This window comes from Cupressus sempervirens, chromosome 11 (genome assembly GCF_028749045.1).
Source record: "Cupressus sempervirens isolate cs-2001-9-10 chromosome 11, ASM2874904v1, whole genome shotgun sequence".
Taxonomy (NCBI): Eukaryota; Viridiplantae; Streptophyta; class Pinopsida; order Cupressales; family Cupressaceae; genus Cupressus; species Cupressus sempervirens.
Window position 1 is genome coordinate 718451510 of NC_143128.1, and position 18585 is coordinate 718470094.

General features: G+C 37.2%; 1 pseudogene across 1 annotated transcript in view; it reads right to left on the reverse strand.

The window, feature by feature from the left end:
• Positions 1–18585, reverse strand: part of LOC149531687 (lysine--tRNA ligase-like) — a 62523-nt pseudogene that overhangs the window by 31493 nt on the left and 12445 nt on the right. Inside the window, exons 3-10 of the transcript XR_016359132.1 lie at positions 17193–17317; positions 17028–17108; positions 16612–16737; positions 16221–16503; positions 15943–16039; positions 15662–15818; positions 11044–11187; positions 10706–10774 (exon numbers count right to left, since the gene is read on the reverse strand). The product of XR_016359132.1 is annotated as a lysine--tRNA ligase-like (transcript). The remainder of the gene's footprint in view (positions 1–10705; positions 10775–11043; positions 11188–15661; positions 15819–15942; positions 16040–16220; positions 16504–16611; positions 16738–17027; positions 17109–17192; positions 17318–18585) is intronic.

The window sequence follows — 18585 nt, forward strand, 5'->3', positions numbered from 1 at the left end:
GTATGTTTGGAGTCACCGAGGGGAAACTTTTGGGACATGTAATTTCAGAAAAGGGTATCATGATAGATCCAAAGAGAGTGGAGGCAATTTTCAAACTTGGCGTGCCAGCTAGCAAGAAAGAGCTCAAATCATTCTTTGGAAAGATCAACTTCATGAGAAAGTTCATATCTGCATTCGCTGAGATTGTAAAGCCAATGAATGACATGTTAAAGAAAGATGCAAAGATGGATTGGACTCCAGCAGCAAAGAAGGCATTTGAAGAAATAAAGCATGTTATCGTTAACGCACCAATTCTAGTAAGCCCAGATTATGAGAGGCCATTCTATATATACTCTTTTGCCTCTGATCATGCGTGTCCGTCCATTTTAACACAGAAGAATGAAGTAGATGAAGAGCAACCGATAGCATTCATGAGTGCACCTTTCAAGGAGGCCGAATTGAATTATCCAAATGTGGAGAAACAAGCTTATGCCTTGGTAAAAGCAATGAAGAAGTTCAGGCATTACATATTGAGAAGCAAAGTACATGCAATTGTGGCTGACATAGCAGTGAAGACTCTCTTAATGCAAAACGAAATTGGAGAAAGAAGAGGCGAGTGGGTCGCCACTATCCAGGAATATGACATAGAAATTCAACCAATGAAATTGGTCAGAGGGCAATGGTTGGCGCAGACCATGGCATCAGAGGGGCTTGGACTTGTGCAGCAAGTTTATGAATTGGAAGATGTGCACCCAGAGGAATGGTATCAAGACAAAATCAATTATTTGTTAAATCACTGGTGCCCTTCACATTTGAAACCAGTACAGAATAGAGGAATTGAGTGTTTGATATCCCATATCAAGTATTCAATTGCTATATGTTATGTAGTGGTACAAAACCAACATCAACAGTTTTGATCAAATGCAAATCTAATATTGATCATCAGCTTGTGAAGTCTCATTTGCCTGACTATCATGCATAAGAATAAAAAAAAGCCTAATAATGTATTAAATAGACAAATGTCTTTTTTATTGGTGATACACATTCTAGGGCAATGATTTTGCAGCTTGCCTATGCAATATAGTTTTCTGTTGATATTGACATCTACGGGTGAAAGTGATTACAGAACAGGAAACATCTCCATTTGTGAATTCCATTTAATTTTTCTATTTTTTTAAGTTTTGACTCTATTTCAGTTGCCCTCGGCCTTGAACCTTTTTTATTCCAATTCACATGACTTGTCAATGCAGGACAATAAGCATGAGCATGGAACAATGTCAGTTCCAACTCCACAACAAAATATTTGTCACTATTTATTGTGTTCAAGTCATGAATAAATTGCATAATAGAACCATAAATTTCTACTTCTACCTGGTTTTCGATTTGATACTTTGTCATTTAACAAACCTGATCTATTGTCAAATATAAGCTATGTTTACCAGAAGACTGGGACTGGTAATAGTACAGGAGATAAAATGGAATCAATTAGCTTTGTAGATTATGTAGCAGATTATCTAGCCCCTATAATACCAAAGATTTAAGTAACAGAAATGAGGTGGTAATATATTACTGCTCATGAGAGCTGATCTCTTGTCATATCTTAGGATATATTTATCAGACGATTGGGACTGGTATTAGTAGAGAAGATAAAATGCATATAATGAGCTTGATATATCACCTAGCATCAATGGTATAGAATATCTCTATTGCAGAACTTCCATAAAAAGGCAAGATACAGATGCATAGGAAATCAAATGAGGATAAGGAAATATCCTTATACACCAGATCAGCATATATTGTACACAAGGATTATACAGCAATTAAAAACTTATTTATTATAAAATCCACAAAAGGAAGAAGCATATCATGGCATATGCACAAACTTCAAGAGATATCCCTTTCAAAATTGCTCAGTTACAAAACAAACTCAGCATCTCTTCCAGCTGACTGAGAAAAAAGAAAGTTGTGGTAATCATAAATACATGACTCCAAATGTAATTGTGAAAATGAATGTAGTAGGCCATAACATGCAATGATCATTGAGTTACCGGTACGTCGTGATTTGCCCTCCAGTCCTGGTACAGTATGTATCCAAGTCAAGTTTGTTCAGGAATCCCTGTTGAATCAGACAGTTCAATCGTTTCTTGCCTCAAACGCATCCATCTGCATTTTCCACTCTACATTTAGACATTTTTATGATGACGTTGCAATTTGACTACAATTCCTGTCAAATCGGATGGTGACCTGGCTTTTTTTTTGCTTGAATTGGTGCAAATTTTTAGCAGTTTTTTCACTTAAACTAATGGCCAGAACCCTGAAAGAAAGATTTGAACTTAACGAACACAAAAAAATCAACATGTTATTCATTTCAGCTGCTCTATGTGCAACAAAGACAAAGGAACAAACATATTTTGTGAGCAACAAAGACTGCGAGAAATTTTTTTCACTTAAACCAACCACAAAAATCCCTAGAAGCAAATTTAAATGAATGCAAAAAATCACACGTTCATTTCCACTCCTCTGTTATACGTTCCTTTCGGGAACTATAAGTATATACTTCTCTCTTGGAATGAGATACACTTGTATGGAGAAAACCTTTATGTAGCAAGGAGTTGATGAATACAATGTTGTTATATTCTCTTTATATCCATTGTTGAGTACCTTACTTTGGTGTGCAATTAATCTATGTTAACCTACGAGGGAAAACATTTGGGTCATTGCCCATCGAATTTGGGAAGTGACGAAATGATTGGATAAATGGGATTACCATTTGAGGTAAATGGGAATGTGAGGACCAATGCCTAAGACATTACGGAACTCTTTGAAGGGGAGCATGCTCTAACAATTGACTTCCTTGTTTCAATTCACACAGCGATTGAGACTTTTGTACGAAGGGAAGTCGTACGAGTAGAAGTCGATTCAAACCTTGTGTGGGACGCACTCGACATCAGTCCTACAACGAATAGGTTATTGCATCAACTACCTCATCTGTTGGCGCAAGCAACCATAGCAAAAAGGAACCGAAGGGAGGAGGTAGAGCGTGAGCAGCGCCGACAGCAAGTCCTCTGGAACTTTGCCGAAAGTAACTATCGCAAGGAGGAAGAGTGTGATTGCACTCAACGAAGAACAAACCCATGAGCTTTAAGCCTCGGGGAGAAGAATAAAGAACACTGAAAATTCATAATAACAAGATCACAAAGTTGACTTGTTGTACAGAAATATGGATCAATAAAAGTGTTCAACATTTTGTTTTAAGATGATTATAATGTTTGATTAAATTAATGCCAAATCAATTAAACAAAGATAAGAATAAGAAGCAGAAGCAACAGCCGAATGCCTTAGAAGCCCCACATGATGCTTTAATTTTTGCCCAACAAGTAGAACATGGACGAAGGTTTCAGCAACTTGCCATAGGATAGCCAGACGACGGGTCAACCAAAGGAGATCACAAAGGTGGTTAACAGCGAAATGCCTTAGAAGCCACACATGATGCTTTAATTTTTGCCCAGCAAGTAGAACATCGACGAAGGTTTAGGCAACTCACTGAAAGACAGTCAACCGACAGGTTAACCGAAGGAGACAATTGGAAAGGCAACAACCGAAGGGGAAGACTATTGTTTGTCAGAACCTAGGAGAGTAAGAAGTAGGGAGGAGTCGCTTATGGAAGCGAGGCAAGAGCTAAATTTGATTGAATAAATGCAAGAACAATTTCTCAACCTATCCATCACACCACAGGCAGAGTAAACAAGGAGTAGACGGGAAGCAGGAACCGACACGTCTGAAGGTGTCGATGGGCACAAGCGCACAGCAACCAAGATACCCTGTTTAGTCCTCACTGGGACACTCAATTCGACTCTTGTACGTCGAACGGGGGAAGACGGTTTGGTAGTAGAAATTTGGGATTCGTCCTTATTACGCCCCTGAACAATACAAGCAACGCGGGCGGCCAAATACAAACCCCACAAAGGGAACAACCCATACAAAAACCAATAGTGATGACCACAAATTGCCATCACAGGCCAGGCAAACAAGGATCCTCTACGGCAATGTCGAACCTACGAAACCATATGGATGGCCAACCGAGTCACCGACGAGGATGAGTGGGTCAAGTAGGTCCTTGCCACATTGAGAGAAGGAGCCATTGATTGGTACTCGATGTGGACAAAACTCACATGACAACATGGGCAGATGTAAAGAAAGAATTTCAAACAAAGTTCAAATTATTGAGAGATGATAACAAGATCCTTTCTGAAATCTATAGCACAAACCAAGCAAAGAATGAATCTATTAGGGCTTACGGGCGACAACTAGAGGAGTTAATTGGAATTATGTCATCTGGCCCAACCGACGAACTAAAGAAGTAGTGGTTTGTCGAAGGACTAAAGAACTTCATCCGGAAGAAGATGAAGATCGTACCTTTGACATCATACAATAATGCGTATAACCGTGCAATGTGAAAAGGTTTGTAGGATCTCTAATAAAGATAAACTAAATCCTCTTGATGCAATATCAATATATACTGATATAGATATTATTAGAACTATATATACAACTGAGCCTGGTTTTGATTAACAACATCGATGTGATTTTGATATGGTAAGTAGATCGACAATGTTTTTTATCACAATCTGAATGATGTATGTATTTAACAGGTTTGAGTGAGGCAACGATATATGTCTTCTACTTTATCGTTATCGTTGGTGAAGAGTAGAACATCCTCGTTGTTATTGATGATCTGATTCACCCAGCGATCAATGATTAAATATGAGAAGTAGAGGTGCATGTCTTGTAGGAACATGACTATACGTGGCCAATGGCCACATGCAGTCATGGCCTTATAGGGTCATGCACTTCTAATAAACTAATTGTTCTAATAACAAACTAACAATAATCAAACACCGAATATGATTAAGCATATGAAAATTAGTAAACATATGTTAGTGATTATATATATATATATATATATATATATATATATATCAATGTACGAAAATCACAGATCGCATACTTAACATATCTGCGAACTTCACTTCTTCTGAAGCTACACATTAACACTCCCTCTTAGCAAGAGAGAAGTGAAATATTAATCATATCTCATGAACCTAAACAAGATATCAATATTAATGATATTCACACACATAACAGATTATCTAACTTTAACACTGTAAAATAGTGACTTGTCAAATAATCATAATCACAATGTTATGAACACTATCACAACATGTATTATGATCTCCGTCATTCCAGATCAACAATAAGAGTGATCATAATACGTTCATTATCAATGACTTTCGGCATATCCAAAAACAATAACATAATTTGTCACGATAACAGGCCTATCATTTGTAAGATCATCACCTTACAATGATTACCTTCTAAATATATATGTCTATGAAAGATTGTCATCTTTCATTACATATCTAATGCAACTATTCAATTAGAAGCATAAACATACATATAAAATAGAAACTCAAATTCAATATTCAAAATTACAATTTGATCATACCAAGTTTTCCTGTAAAATATTCCAATTTAACCTTGGCAAGAGGTTTGGTAAGAACATATGTTGTTTTCTCATTTGTACTTATGTACTCTAGTTTGATAACACCTCGATCTACCATATCCCTAATATAATGATAAGGTATCCCAATGCTTAGATCGATTGTGGAGAACTGGATTTGCTGAAAGCTTGATACAACTTTGATTATCGCAGTGAATGATAGTTGGCTTCAAAGGTTTCTTGAACAACCCCACTAGCAACTTTTGCAACCATACAACTTCTATGGCTCCCATGCACAAGGCTATATATTCTGCTGCAGTGGAGCTTAAGGCAACTGAAGATTCTTTCCTACTAAACCAAGAAATCGTTGCAGATTCAAGACTGAAACAACATCCTGACATTCAATAGAGTTGTCGGCCCAGTCAAAATCTAAATATCCATCAAGATTGATTTTAACTTGATCATATTTGAGTCTCATACCAATTGAACCTCTTAAGTATCATAAGATGTGCTTAGTTGTCATAAGATGTATCTTCTTTGGTTCACACAAGAATTGACTTAATGTATTAGCTGCACAATAGATATCAACAACATTACTGATCCAATGATTTGCCTATAGTAAGTAGGATCAATACGTTCAAATTCAAATCTGTCATTCTTCAGTTTATGTAAGTTAGTTAGCTTCCATAGGAGTAGTAACTAGTTTACAATCCATCATTCCAAACTTAGTCAAAATATCAACAATGTATTTTCCTTGATTTAAGAAAATGTAGTCCTCCTTTTGCCAAACTTCTAGACCTAGGAAGTAATGATGAAGTCCTAGGTCTGTCATATCAAATTATGTTGTTAGTTCCTACTTACATTTAACTATGAGACATTCTTCACCTATTATAAGCAAGTCATCAACATATAATACAAGAATAATCATATCATCTCCATTTATTTTAAAGAATATGTTGGGATCAACTTCATTCTTGGAATATCCTAATTTTGTGAGATAGTTGTCTATTCTTTCATACCATGCCCTGGGTGCTTGTTTAAAGGCATATTGTGCTTTCTTTAATTTGCACACATAAGAGTTTTTTCATGAGTGATGAATCCCTCTGGTTGCTCAATATATACTTCTTCAATTTCACCATTTAGGAATGTTGTTTTGACATCCATTTGATATATCTTCCACGCTTTGGAGGCTGCAATTGCTATGATGGTTCTAACAGATGTGTATTGGGCAACTAGAGCAAATGTTTCTTCATAATCAATTCCTTCCTTCTACAAGAATCCGCGGGCTACAAATCTGGCTTTCTATTTTTCAATGTTGTCATCAGGGGCATGTTTGATTTTGTATACCATTTAGAAGAGACTGCTGATTTATTCTTTGGTCTGGGTACTACATCCCACATATCATTTTTTAGTATTGATTGATATTCTTCAATCGTTGCTTCTTTCCAAGATTTGCTTGATAAGGCTCCCTCGACATTTGAAGGCTCTGTTTTGATGAGTTCAGAGAGTAGTGCTACATAGCATGATTGATTTCTTGTTTTCTTGTTTTCTCTGACTACTTCATCAAATTCTATATGATTTTCTTCCATCATTTTTCTAGCCCAAAATGGTCTCTTTTTGTTATTAGGATTTTTAGTATCCTTCGAATTTGGAATAATAGGTGTAATGTGTTCAGCATCATTCTCCCTCTCATTCTCTACTGAATGATCCTCATCTAGTTCAATAATAGGCTCTACGTATGTTTCATCAATGTTCTTTGAAAGATTAAAGGCAATGTCTTCTTCAAATTTTACACCTCTACTGACTTCGATGATTCTTTGAACAGGGACATAGATCCTGTAACCTTTGGTTGATTCACTATATCTGATGAGTATATCCTTCTTTCCAAATGGTTCTAATTTTGTTCTCTTTTCTTTAGGAATATGAATATAAAGAGGACACCCAAATTTTTCTTAGGTGGCTTAAGTCTAGTTTGATGCCTGTAAATACTTCTTCAAGAGTTGTATATTCCTACATAGAAGGATTAAAACCAGATCTTGACAAGGTACGGGTGATAGTGGAAATGGAGGCTCCTACAGACATAATCGGATATTACTAATGGTTCATCAAAAACTTCGCACAAATTTCATATCCGATGGATATGCTCACAAGGAAGGGGGAACCGTATGCTTGGAAGGGAGAACAAGAGGAAGCCTTTAGAGATTTGAAGACAAGGTTGTTGGCAGCCCCTATTCTTGCATTTCCAAATTGGGACAAAGAATTCCATGTACATGTTAACGCATCAAATTATGCCATCGGAGCCACCTTGGCTTAGCAGGGGGCACATGGACTCGATCACCCAATATACTTCGCAAGTAGGCTGATGTATTTGAGATACCGTCGAAAGGCAAATTAGCACAGAGAGTACCCTTAGTAATTTATTGGCGACACTTGGACACTGAGGGTAGAATAGCTGGCCTGAAGAGAGTGATGTAGGGATTGAGCATGAGTGACACAGATAGTGGCCGCGAAAATACTACAGAGAGTGAGGAGACTACTTCAAAGAGTGACAACTCTCAAGCCGAGGATGAGACAAAGGTGATCCAGAGCATGTCTCTGCCTAAGTCATTGTTTGCACCACCTCTATTACCAACGACAGCACACTTGACACCTACCACTGCCACTCCTTCCATTCCACCATTCGGACAAAGGAGGCCACAAATTGTTATGACACCTACTCCAGAGCCGCCCACAGAGATTGAGCAGGTGATGGGGACAGAGATAGTTGAAGTGCCCTCCTAGGTAGCTTAGAGTCAGATAGTCGACCTTGTCCTTGACCAGACTAGACTAGATCTAGTAGAAGGTGAGATGGAAATCCACCAGGCAAAGGCAAATGAGAGCGATTTTCTGAGCCCCAGGACAGATTAGAGGTCATTGGCACCAAGGCGGTCGTGACCATTGCTTCTCCCCTATTGTCTGAACTAGAGAGCATGGCGCAATCAACCCAACCAGAGATGGCGGATGTCCAAGTGATGGACCAAGCCAGTATGTTCCTGAGACACCAATTCCGACTCACTCCTACTGACGTTAGTCCCCATGACAGGAAGTGGGTTTGAGCAAAGCACCAGCAACAACAACTTAGAAGGAGAGTCCACTATCTGAGGATGCACCCGATGAGGAGGCTGCACCAAAAGTGTAAGTTGTTGTCGTAGGAAGTATGGAAGTTGAGTCAGATCAGCAGATTGGGCAGAGGATGAGGACAGATTTTCCTATGGGTCGGATGAGGAGAGATCCAAGGCATACATCAGAGCTCTGAAGAATGTGTTGGAAAGAGGTCTGATGATTGGACATCATGCCTTGACTAGAACACGGGAACTATAGCTGATCCAGGCCTACATCAGGCGAACATGCCCGGAGCAATTCCACTCTTGCTTTGAGGCAAGAGGATGACCAACAGTAGAGACACCAGAGATGCTGGCAGATTGTGCCACAGAACCCGAGTTGGGACCAGTCACCAACACAATGGAGAGGCTCGCACATGAGTTAGTAGCGGCATACAAGGACACCTACTATGCTCAGTGGCGTGCAAAGGCCGACGGAGTGGTAGCTAAGAGGTCCAGAGAGATTGAGGCAAAGGCTCGAGAGGAGCTAACTACTCATTTGGCTAGCCAACAGGCACCTTGGGCCGCAGAGCGAGCAGTGTTGTTACAAGATAAGGAGCAAGCAGAAAAGAGGTTAGAAGAGGCTAAAGCAGCCTATAAACAAAGGGAAGCTCAAGCCATGGAAGTCGGACTCTTATTGGAAGAGGTCGTAGAGGTCAACACAAGGACTCAAAAGGATTTGCGCATCCACACGGATCAGATCTACGAGTAGCGCCAATTGTTGAACACCCCAGGGACGCAACCTCCCTATTAGTCTCTATTTTCTTGATATATTTGTATAGATGTCTCCTATTTTGTAATTTTTCTTGATATATTCATATAGCTGTCTTCTATTTTGTAAGTTTGAGTCACCAAGAGACGACTTTTCTTTTTAGGAGGATTATGTTGTCGGGAAAACGGGTAGCTAGACAGTTGGTCTGTCCGAGGAAGTTACATGGATGTGACGATTTGTCTCGCATCCCCTTGGGCACTATAGATATGTACTCTCTCAAAATGAGACACGCTTGTATGAAGAAAACTTGTATACAGCAAGGAGTTGACGAATACAATGCTGTTATATTCTCTTTATATCCATTGTTGAGTACCTTACTTATGTGTGCAATTAATCTCTGTTAACCCAAGAGGGAAAACAGGCAGCAAGTGTTGGTTTTATTGCTCGACCCACGAACCAAATTCGCCATTATGATAATAAGTTAACAGTAACAGGACAAATAAAGGGAGTGGAACATTTATTTGGACATGCAGTTTTTGTAAGTGGAAGAAAACTAGCACCTACAGCAGTTTAAATGCCCATTCTATGTCATTTTCCACCACAGAATCAAAATACATGTAGGACCCGATAAGAAAGGATTACCACCTCATCAAAAAGCAGGATTTATTAGAGAAAGAGGAAGCGTATGCAAGAGCCCGACGTGACACAAACCATCCTTTGTTGAAAGGAAAAGGAGGTAGATAAAGGCCCCCAACTTCTCCATCTCATAGTGATTTTTCTGATGTTGCAGATAGCCACCCATTCTTGGGCAGAATTGAAGAACCTATTACTACAAAGAGAGGCAATGGGCTGTCAGAGAGAGCATTTAAGAATGATGCTAGAGAGATTGCAAATCAACCTGTCGCAAGATGTGCATATTGAAAGGTAGATATGTTAAAACATTGCAAGTGAAAAAATCAAATCACTCCAGCTGCCTAAAGACTTTGCAGAAACTTGCTTTAGATGATAGACAATGGTATTTGACAATTAATTGACAAGTATCTATGCCTTCCTTCAAAATTAGGTTAGAATCTAGAATGAGAAATATATTCTCATTGTATATAAAAATTAACGCACTCTAAGAGTAATTAAAAGACAAATACTACTAAATAATATACAGAGCAAGAGAGAATTGGAATTGATAGCGTATATTATCATGCAATCCCAACATTGTCAAGCAAAATAAATATGCAGCCAAATTTCACAATATGCAGCCAAATTTTACTGGTATTCACCAACACAGAGTATAAGTCAAAAAATCAATGATTCTCAAGGTAATGTAGTAAATTAAGGCAATGATTACAGAAGCAAGCTGGTCGGAGAAAACTTGTTTACCTTCAACTGATCTGCGAAGCGCTGACGCTGGACAACAGGGTCATTCAGTTCAGTATATGCATTGCACAACTGCAAAAGACAAATATAACATTTCTTATAGGAAAGACATAAAAGCAAGCTTCAAACCTAAGCATATGCAGCTAGTTTGTAGAATTCCGTCATTAGATAAACATGCAAGGGTTAAACAAAATGCAAAAGTATGACCATTAATTCTTGTGTACTTCGAGAATTAATTTTTTTCTCATCTCATTTATAGCACCTGATGACCATCCACACACTATAAATGAAATCTATTAATTATTGAACCAAAATTCAAACTAAGCAGCTGACTGAAATACCTCGTGCTTATTCACAAACAGTTCAAATCGCTCAGTCAATTCCGGTCTGTGTCTGTGCCACTTTGCAAGGGGACTCATGATCTGGGGATGATTGATGATGAATGAAGGATTCACACACATTTCCTCCAAGAAATGTCCAACAAGCTGCCAATTCATTTATAAACGGATCAAAATTTCTGGTGCACCCATGATTATAGCAAAGCTTAACATTGATAAGTAGGAGATATTTTCCACAGCAAGTCAAATTGTGATATTGGTACACAGTTAAATCCTGATAGCACTATCACAAAGCTCAATATTCCATAATTGAATTATAACAACCTTATTACATGCAACTAAAATTTACTGTATACCCAAGAAACCAACTTATGTGAGACAGACAAGACTGAACTGATCCACAAAATCCATAACAGTCTAGATCGTCTTAAAAATCATATAATAAGAACGACATTTATGAGAGGTATTAATAGGTATGAAAATCAAAAAGGAAAATTAGCATTTCAAGTTTTCCTTGTCCGATTGAAATATCTTAAAAGCCTTTAATGGCACTCTTGGGATTAATAATGAGCATTATTGTTCTTGTACAGAATAGTGAACCATTGTTGACCTTAAACAAATAAATATGTGCATTCCATTATTGCAATTAGCATAACTTTTTCTTGCAAAAGTTCAGTTTTAGAACATTATAAACAATTAATTCCTAATCCTAGAACTGAGTTTGAGACAACTTCAATTGATCAAATAAGAATAATTTTCATTAAATAAAATTCTCAAATCCATTCCATACATCAATGCAAGGCTTTTCAATCATTCAATAATAAGCGTCTACGAAAAAAATTGCATCCACAAGCAACACCATATGCTTATGAACTAAATTTCATTTGAATTCTTAATTGGATAGCATCAACTAAAGTTGCTAATGATACTACTCATAGTGTTTATCCAGCATTTCCCTACTCCTCTTAACATATTAGTGTTGTAGATAACCTAGAATAAGAAACAACAAAACTCTAGAAATATCCTGTGATTTTCCACCCTGTCTATCTTCAGTAACATCAAATTCCATTCCAGTATCTTTTAATTCAAGAAATAGTCATCATCAATCTATTTGAAGCAGCTAACTCCTGCATAACACTAACATATCTGTTCTTGTATGTGGACTATTGATTTTCACCAGATTTATGAAATGATAAATTAACCCGCAATCTATACATATTATGTTACCAGGTACACTGCAGTGGGCTCTGGATCCTGTACTGAACTGCTCCAAGTACTGGTTCTCCAACAGGAGTAACCAAGTTCGCCCAAGGTCCTACACAAGCACCCCAAGTTCACGATATACAAAAATGTGCCAAATACCTGAATTTTCCCTTAAGACATAAAATTGTGATAATAGCTGTTCCCAGTGTTTTTTCACTTTTTTAGTGTGATTTGAGGGCATTAAAATGTGTAGTGGTAATTGTTTCAGTTGAGTAAAGTTGAAATGCTTCTATGCAGTGTTTTCTGTGTTATCCACAAAGGTTCAGTTTTGACTGCCAGAAAGAACTGCTGTCAGACCTATACAAGGCAATATTATCGTCTCTAAGTAGTATATCTTAGTTGGGTACTTGAGTACATTCTTGATCCATATTATTTGGTTCACATTTAGCATTGTTGCTCAGGCTACATTTGTGATCAGAACTTCACATTACTTCACAAGCAATTTTTTTTTCCAGTTTTTTGTGGTTCGTTTTCAAGAATTTTCTCAGAACCCGACACCCTTTTTTTGTACCCACATTTTTCAGTTCATGAATGTGTGCTCCTGTTTTGCTGGGCAGTATTTTGCAGAAGGGTTTCTGACCTTTTTTAGCCCATGCACGGAGCATTTTTTTTGTGTTTTTGGCAGAAATTGAAGGGATTTTTGGGCCGTGTCAATTTTATGTGAGGGCTGTTTTTCTGGTGCCCAGACCTACTCTAATTCTGATTTTTGTCCACATTCATTCTGTCTGACGTCATTGTTTTTATGTATTTGGCGGCTACATTTTGCAAGTATAAACCCACAACTTCTGGTGTCTATGGTCAAAAGTGAAGGAACCAGTGTTTTCCAGCAGAATATGAGTTTTCTTGGAGCCACCGTGTAATTTCAAACACATTTATTATTCGGCCATTGCCGCAGTTTCAACTCTCAAATTTGTGACCACAATCTTTTTCCACTCTGCAAATTCTGGGGTTTTTTACTGCCTCTTTAATATTTTATAGACCCTGGTTAGCTCGCGTTTTCTTCTGTTCATTTTTTATTTTCAGGTCGTCATTCTTCAGCATGTGATTGACAGACAAAGACGTTTTTTCTGTCAGCATGGATTTTCTGGGAAAACTCTACAATTTTGGCCAATAAAATTCTCTGGTTTTGGCCCTAAAACCCTATAAATCCATTTGGATCCATTCGGATTAAGTAGACAAAGTTCTACACTCTTTTTGGAAAAAGGGTCTTAAATATATTTTTCCCTTGAAAAAAAATCTGTTGTTTTCATAATTTTTTTCCTTCAAAAGAATGCTAGAGGACTTATAATGTTTTCCTCAAAAATTAAGTATTTGCTGCCATATGACCTGGTCAAGGTTTCTGCAGTTCAGGAGGGTTCCTTGCTTTTGTTGAGTTTTCCTATGCTGATCCATATCTCAGATTTGTGTCAACCTTAGTTATCGGATTCAGCCCTGGAGCTTGGTCCAGATCCGGATTCGTCTGGGTTCGGATTCGTGCTTGGGTCTGGATCTGGGTCCGGGCAGGGTCCCTGATTGGGACTGTGGACCATAAAAGTGTTTCAAATTAAATTAAAATATCATTTTTTAATATTTTCAATGTATAATTTTCTTTACAATATTAACATTGATTAATGAGTGAGTATTTAATGTTTATCTTTGACATTTGGCATTGATCAATGATCAAGTAACATTGATATATTCATACTATGAAATGAATTCGTAAGTTAGTTTTACAACTATGCATGTTTATCTTTTTTTTGCATATATATATATATATATATACTCACGAACCCACCCACGAACCCAAATGGGAAAAAAAATTTGCCTGAACACACAAACCCGAACCCGTGCTTGAACCTGAATCGGCAACTTAGGTGTCAACTAGTCATTAGTTTTACAAATATGGATGTTTATCTTTATATATGTATACTCACGAACCCAAATGGGAAATTTTTTTTGCCTGAACCCACGAACCCAAACCCCGAACCCGAATCTGTCCTCGAACCCGAATCGGCAACTTAGGTGTCAACTATTCGTCTAGTTACGATTGATTTCTCACCTCAAAAATTCTGTTCTATTTTGATTAATTTTTCACCCCGAAATTCGTGTTTGGTTTCTATAATTCATGAAGTTAATGTGGGAAGTTATGTCGGGAATTCCTATTTTCAGATTTTTACCATTTTTTTTCCAAAAAAAACAATGTTTTATTAACTTCAAATCATATGGTTTCTTGCAGTCTATTATGGAGCATCTTGCTCTTCTGCAATAGTTTGGAGGAGTGCCAATTTTTCCTCAAAATCCTGGCAGCTGTTCTCAATGTGTGCCTCTGTCTACAAGGAAGGACAATTTTGTTATCCAATATCAGGTTGGACTTCTTGTGATGATTTTTGGTCAGAGGTTTTGCAGATTCTGAAGGAATAGTGGTAAACTCATTTCAGTGGCAGGCTCTTGCCTTTTGTTGCAGACCATTCTAAAGAAGGGGGCAGACTTCTCTGTTTTTGCTGCTCTAGGTTGTTGACATTTGCAAATCCAAGGAGTATCAGCAGCAACAGAATGTTCTGAAGAATTTATGGCCACTAGATATGTACAGTCTTTTGAAGGCTAGTTGATACAATCACCATTAAGTAATGGTATTAGAATATTTTTAGTATCGTAGGTTCTCGCTATTTTTAGCCTGTTATTCTAGAATCTTTGTTAATGGTCATTTAAGCTTTATTTTAAGTTGTCTTAATTTGGTTTATTTTTAGGCTTCTTTATTTGGACAACTCTTCTTTTTAGTTAACATTTTTTTACCATCTGTAAACAACTATTTATTTGTGTGTACTATTAATACAATTCATTCCACTTTTTAAAGTTTCAATTATGAGCCGATCGAGGGGGCTTCAACTGTTTAGATCCTTTCTTGGTTTATGACCTAAGGCTTGATTTGGTTTTTATTGCTCATCAGTGTATTCCGAGGCTTGTGATTTCAGAAGTCCTTCACAACCATTGTTTGGGCAAAATTTGATGAAATTTGTGGTCTACTGTCCGAAGCAAAGGCAGCATTAAAAAAATTCCTAGGATTTAAGTGTAAGAAAAACCACTTGAAAGAAAATTGCATTCTGATATATAGCTAACAAACACCAGATTCTGAACTAGAATGGCTAAAGATTCCAAACTATTTAGTGGCCTGGCATGGAAGCAGAAGCCTTATATTAGACAACTGCAAGCTTCTCTATATACAAATTTGAGAAAAGCATATAGTTACTTGGGTAATTATATTCATCATAACAAAATGATTGGAAACAAGAAAGGAAAACATAACATAGAAATAGCAAGACCAGAATCTGAATAAATACCATAGAACTTTCAAAGGATTATATTCAATGCATCAACTGACCTTTTCAAGCAAACGAGTCGTTGTTAGTGGAGGGGGACATTTCACATCAAACTTCTCACAAGCAGCTATAAGATACTTGACTGCCTCATCAGATGACAGGTCTTTAGGAATGTTGAGACCAGCAACTTCTTCTAACCCCTCGATCATATCTATCCTCCTGAAGTTAAAAAGATAAGGCTTGCTTTCAAAGTATCAAATCATCTCAAGTAAATAGTCTAAACAATAACCAATATATATACCACAAAACAAATCATTAGATAATATCACAACCAAAAACTCACTTGAAGGGAGGAGTGAAATCAATTTCAATGGGATCCTTATCCACACCATTAGCATGATATTTGATTTTATAGCCACCAGTTAATTCCTTGACTATTCCTGATAATTGGAAAGCAAGAAACAATTAATCTGAAGATATCGAAGATTTGATTGTATATGAAAGTAGAAACTGACTATCCCCAACTCATCATGTTCAATTCACTTTATGTGAAGAAAAATATTTCAGAAAACCATTAAATTGATGGTTGGTTAGTTTGATAAATAACATTGTTGTCCTAACCAGATAGCAATTGCTCTGTGAGTTTCATCAAGTCATTATAGTCCGCATAAGCCATGTAGAATTCACAGGTGGTGAACTCAGGGTTATGAGTCAGATCTATGCCCTCGTTTCAAAATTGCTTTCCAATTTCATATACTCGATCCAAGCCACCCACAATAAGTTGTTTCAAGTAAAGCTCTGGAGCAATACGCATGTATAACCTCATATCAAGTTCATTAATGTAAGTAACAAACGGCCTTGCAGCAGCTCCACCAGCTATCATATTCATCATAGGTGTCTCCACCTGAATATCAAATTTGGCTTCAGGTGGCAAAATCAAGCAATAAACAACAGTAATGAAATAAATAAAAAATTATATAACTAATATGAGCAAATTAGGCAAGATCAATACCTCCAGAAAGTTAAGCCTGTCAAGAAACTGCCGTACATAAGATATTATCCTTGATCTTGTTATGAATATATTTCTAACCTCTGAATTAACCATCAAATCAAGATAGCGTTACCGATATCTTGTTTCCTGTCGCTCAAAATTAAAAGATAATCAAGAGACAACTTCACCAGAACACTGCAACGTTTGAGAATAGTGGGATTTTTGTAGTTCTCTTCATGTGGATCAATCAGAACATAAGACAATATTTATTGGTTTTCAAGGACTTTAAATAAGAAGCCAAACAGAATAATAAGAAATTAGAGTGTGTGTCATTCCAACAACCTACTAGCTCATAAGAAACAACCTCTAGCAGTGTGAATATGTATTCAAGCAATTACAGGTTCTCAAGCACATTCACATAAAAAGAAATAAGATACCTGATCTTTCAGGACATATTTTTCAGGGTTTCTGGTCTGACCAGGACACCATACGCCAACAATTTTATCTCCCTCACTTTCCTGCATGTTGATCAAGAACATTAGATTTGGGGGTGAAAGCCTCTTGATTTGTAGGTAATAAAATCCTTGGAGTAATTATTAAACCTTTGCCTGAGCACGATCATCCTTAACCCTCTCCTGAGCTCTTTGTCTTGGCATCATGTGTAAGCAAGGTGATAGAACCTCCAAAGACTTGGGAAATATACTAAGCTCACCCATTTTACTTTTGCCTGAAGCACAACATCAACAATCCATCTTACCAAGACTATTAACAATAGAATCACACTGAAACACATTGTATGATATTATACTTGGAATCAAGAAAGTCAAGAAAATAAATGCTAAATATTAATGTAAAATTTCAATACTTTCCAATATTTTGAAATTCATACTGTGTATCCTAGATTAAATTCTAAGTATATACGATACTTCTTATGATCAAAGAACTAAGCAAAATGGAGAAGAAAAAACTCTATAATCACAACAATCAGATTCATGAAGATCCCATACATAAATATAAAGTAATGCTTCACAGGGACACATCCCCTGTGTTTTTAGCTTTGTCCCTTACAAAGAACATTCTGGGGACTCCGGGACACACCAGAAACATCTCCATACCCTATCAGTCCCCAAAATTGAGATCATCCCCAAAATGCAAAAAAAATGCAGTCCTCCCCAGCAGCCCAGTCATGATTCAACACAGGGATGGTTGGGCCTCCACACCCCTTCAAACAAAACCTAAACCTATTTCTCATTTTGACATTTACAAACTTTGTTGATGAGCAGCAAGTGAAATACAACAGTTGATAAGAGGAGTTAGGGCGTCAAATCCACTACATTAAAGATAAGTTTTCTTTGTCGTACTTTAGTTATTTTCAATTAAATCAAAAAAATTAAGACATGGGAAGGGCAAATTGAATTTACTTTTCCTTTTATAACTTGCAGCTTTCTTTGAAACTCTCAACCAACAAAAATCATAGTATGCAGTTAGAATACTGAAAATGAGGAGGTTGAGATTAAAATGGAAGAAAGAGATAGACCTAGAACTTAGAGGTAGAACTCATAAGAAATATGGCAGCCACTGAAGGTTCCTCAACGAAGGAGTGTACCAAGGCCAGCTAGTTCAAATCCACTTAAATTTTTTTCCAAACTGCTTAAAACCTATGCAAAATGCCATGTAACCCCTAGAAACCTCTATAGCAATTCAGAACACGAGTTGATAAGCATAACAAATAACAAATGTCCCCCAAAGGATATAAGGGCAGCTATCCTTGAGATTATTGTTATATTTTTTATAGGTAGTAAAATGTTGAATAGTTGTGAAGCTATAACCCATCTGAAAAAGATTAAGACATATAGATTGCATATGGAGGGGCAAACCAAAAAGACAGGGATATCCATTGGAGAGTTTGCATCCTAGTGTCACATTGCCTACAAGATATGCAATCTGCCTCAACATATCATCATAGCATTATCTGCATTTCCTCTGCCACAACCC